General features: G+C 41.7%; 1 pseudogene; it reads right to left on the reverse strand.

The window, feature by feature from the left end:
• Positions 1-2,352: 2,352 nt before the first annotated feature.
• LOC132235675 (small ribosomal subunit protein uS5-like) lies at positions 2,353-3,263 on the reverse strand (annotated as a pseudogene).
• Positions 3,264-4,127: the final 864 nt, after the last annotated feature.

Below are 4,127 nucleotides of genomic sequence, written 5' to 3' on the forward strand. Positions count from 1 at the left end.
TAATTCTATCCTTTGATATACAGAAGGTCTAATATTTAATGTTGTCCAATTTATAGTCTTTTTCTTTATGGTCAGTGCTTTGTATCTTGTTTAAAGAAATCTTTCTCAACTCCAAAATAGTGGAGGCTCTGTTATATTAGAAACCTTCTTAGAAATGTTATGTTTTACCACTCACATTTAGAGATACTCTCACATGGAAATGATTGTATGTAAGGTATGAGGAAGGGTCAAGGTTAATTTTTTCCAATGTGCTCCAGGTTGAGGTCCCTAGGAAACAGAATTATAGGCATTGAGATTTGTATGCAGGAGTTTTGCTGGGGTAAAACTCTTAGGGACAACCTGAGAGGGAGCAGAGGAAGCAGGGTTGGGTGGAGGGAGATGCTCAGCGGGGAAGATACAGTTGCATTAGAGACCTAAATTATTCCCAAGAAACATTCTTGAGCTGGAATCATCCTTCAGAGACCAATCTAGGCTAGGGTCAGGATTTTGGACGCTTGCATAAGTCAGTCATTGGTTTTGGGATAGCCTCAGAGGGAGAGTATAATCTTAGATGAAGCAGCTTCGTTGGCTAAGTGAAATTCCTGAGAGAGATGCAGATGTAAACCACCACAGCCAACCTTCCCAGCAACGGGAGAATGAGGATCTCAGTCCTAAAGGTGGCCCTGAGTAAACCAGTTGACACAGTTTATTGTTTTGCAGCGCCACCTTTGTCATACATTAAGCGACCACATGTGTGGCTCTGATTTTGAACTCTATTCTGTTTCATTGATCTCTTTGTCAATCCTTGAGCTATTACCACAGTGTCAATTAATGCAGCTTTATCATAGGTTTTGATATCTGGGGACATTTAGAGGAGAATTGACATTTAAGAAATATTGACTCTTGTAATTCAGAAACTTGATATACCCCTTCTCCTATTTGGTCTCCTTTAATTTCACTGATGTATTCCTTGCCTTTTTACTCGTAATTGTATCCTTTGATATACAGAAGGTCTAACATTTAATGTTTTAAATATTAAGGTTTAATATAAGTAATATTTTGCAATTTTCTATATAGAGTCCTTGAAAATATTTCTCTTCCATTTGCTGCTATAAATGAAAATTTATTTTCAAGCTATTTAAGTTGGTATAAAATAGAACTGATTTTTTATTGCCCTTGTATCTGGCAAGCTTGTGAAATTTATTTATTATAATTCAAATAATTAATCTAGATTATTTTGGATTTCATACATGCATAATTATTTTGTCATTGAAAATGACAGTTTTATATCTTCTTCTCCACTCTTTATATCATTTAACTTCTTATTTTAGAAACTCTGATATAATGATGAATATCAGGTTTAATAACCAGAGTAGGTAATTATAGCACAATTTACTTAATTAATATTCAATTGAAGGACACTTACATTGGTATTTTTTTTATAAATAATGCTGCAATGAGTATCTTTTTCCCCCCACACATTTTGGTGCAGTCATCTCATTCATTCATTCGAATGTATTTGGAATAATCCAGTCAACAATAAAATTAAATGCATAAAAAGTAAATTTAAAATATTTTTAAAGCAAATATATGTAGTTGTCAGAAACTTTTCATTTGAGTTACAATGAGATCACACTTTTATGGAAAAAAGTCTAAGGTCTTGAAAGTCTAAGGTCTTGAAAGGTAAATTTAGAAAAAAGATGTGGGCATGTTTACTTCTTTGTATTTGTGTTCTAAGGGACACTGACTTCCTGGGATTCTAAGAATCTTATTGTATTTTTATAAATCTCTTTTATAGTGTAAGAATTATCTGATCTCTTGACCTAAATAAAAAAATATTTTTTTCAACACTTTTTTTGATATTGCAAAAAGAAAGCAGAAAGAGGAGATAGAGAGAAAAGGAGAAAGAGAGAGAGAGAAAGAGAGAGAGAGAGAGAGAGAGAGAGAGAGAGAGAGAGAGAGAGAGAGAGAACTAAATAAAAAATGTACATAAACATTGAGACTTTCATCCCATCCCCCTCCTCCATTTCAAGGTGACGGCCGATAATTCATAGCCTCAGGGCAGGTATGTGGCCCGTGAAAAGCAGTATCATCTGCAGGATGGTCTCAGTTTAGTTTAAAAAATGTAATTCCAATGAGAACAATAATTTCCCAGAAACAAAAGTTCCCCTGGTCTAGTATTAGAAGAGGTTTCTAATCCCAGAGCAAACCTGGCCCAGGTCCTGTGTTTGGAGATGCCCCACATTGGCAACAAGATCTGAGAGGAACATTGGCAGGACGTTCACAGAAGGGTTGTCAGATTTTAAAACACAGGACATCCAGTTAACTCTGAAATTCACACAGACAGTGACTCACTTTTTTTTTTAAGCAGACTTAATTCACTTTCTTTTTCTTGCATAAAATTATGGTGGCCACAGCTGGAGCCTGGGCTCTCTGCACAGAAACTCTGGTGTGGGTCTTTACAAGAGGGTCAGTGAATTCCTGAAAGGAAGACTTGGTGAGCAGGGTCTCTTTCCAGAGGTCAGGGGTGAGATTGGCACAGGTCTTAGAGATGGCATCAAAGGTGGCCTTGGCGAAGTTGCCCAGGGTGGCAGTGCAGCCCCTGGCCAAGGTATAGCAGTTGTCAATACCGGCCATCAGCAGCAGCTTCTTGGGCACAGGGACCGAGACAATGCCAGTACCCCTGGGGGCAGGGATGAGGCGCCCCAGTACAGAACCACAGCGCCTGCCACCTTGCAAGGAATGGTGTGGGGCTTGCCGAGCTTGTTTCCCCAGTAGCCTCGTGGCCCGGGGACAATAGAGAGCTTGGCCAGGATAATGGCTCCACAGTTGGCAGTGGCTACTTCCTTTGAGCACTGAGCACCTAGACCAACATGTCCATTGTAGTCCCCAATGGCGACAAAAGCCTTGCACCGGGTCCTCTGGCCAGGACGTGTCTGCTTTTGCACAGGCATGATCTTCAAGACCTCATCCTTGAGGGATGCCCCCAAGAAGAGGTCAATGATCTCAGACTCCTTGATGGACAAGGAGAGTAGATAGATCTCCTCTAGGGATCTGATCTTCATGTCCTTGACCAGGAGGCTCAGCTTGGTGACGGGGATCCACTCCTTGTCCTTGTCCTTCTGCCAGCTCCGCGGCCTTGGCCCCTGCCCTGACCCCAGCCTCGACCCGGGCCCTGGATGCCGCTGCCAAATCCTCCACAGAAGCCACCTCGAACTCCTATTCCAGCCCCTCCGCTCCGCCCCCATGCCTCTGGGCCCTCCCGCAGCACCAGAGTTATCCATTTGGTGTTTCCTCTGAAAAGAAGCCAATGACTAATTTTTTTGGTACGTGTTCTAAATATTTCATGGAGCATACTTACACTACACAATTATTTGTTTATCTGAATTTTGTTTGTTTGTTTTTGTTCCATCTGGGAACCCTAGATCACAGGCACCTCTGAGTTCAGCTTTGCGTGGGGCACAGAGTCCTGTGGCCCATGGATGCCTGGCAAGTAGCAGACAGCTCTTGGGTCCGCACAATCAGGAACAGTGGGAATTTGGGTGGTAAGTAGAATAAACAGATGACTGAGGATTAAGTACCCACACTCTGTCACTGTGTGAAGCCCTGATACTCAAACCCAACCTGGTGTGAGAGAGGTAGATCTTTCCAGAATGTCTGAGGGTGAATTTCTGATTTGTTTATGAGGTAAAATATTAAAGTAAAAATTATTTTTTCCCCTAGAATATTTAAAAACCATATTCCATTTACATCTGAGTGTATACACTAAGATTCTTACCTTGTGATACTACAAAAAACAAAAAAGTTTGGGGTTTCAAAATGTGGGTGATTAGCTTCTTGACTCCTGTTTCCCAGTGGTCAGACCTCAGGAAAAGGCTGTTTGTGTAGGACAGGAGCAAAACTAAGGATTGAGGATGGAGGCATGGCGACAGCTGCCTACTACTGCGTCTGAATATGTCCTCATGTGGCTCCTCTGAGAACCCGAGGTTTTCCCCTGAGTTGCTTCTGAATCACAGAGGGAGAGATCTGCCCAGCTCAGACTCACAGGGCATGGACCCTGGCTTACCCTGCTTAGTCACAAGTATCCCTCCTCCCTGCCACCTCTGAGCTGTGTGATGGCAGTAGGAGATATTAGTCAGTCTTGGTCC

The sequence above is a fragment of the Myotis daubentonii genome, chromosome 1 (assembly GCF_963259705.1).
Source record: "Myotis daubentonii chromosome 1, mMyoDau2.1, whole genome shotgun sequence".
NCBI classification, from domain to species: domain Eukaryota; kingdom Metazoa; phylum Chordata; class Mammalia; order Chiroptera; family Vespertilionidae; genus Myotis; species Myotis daubentonii.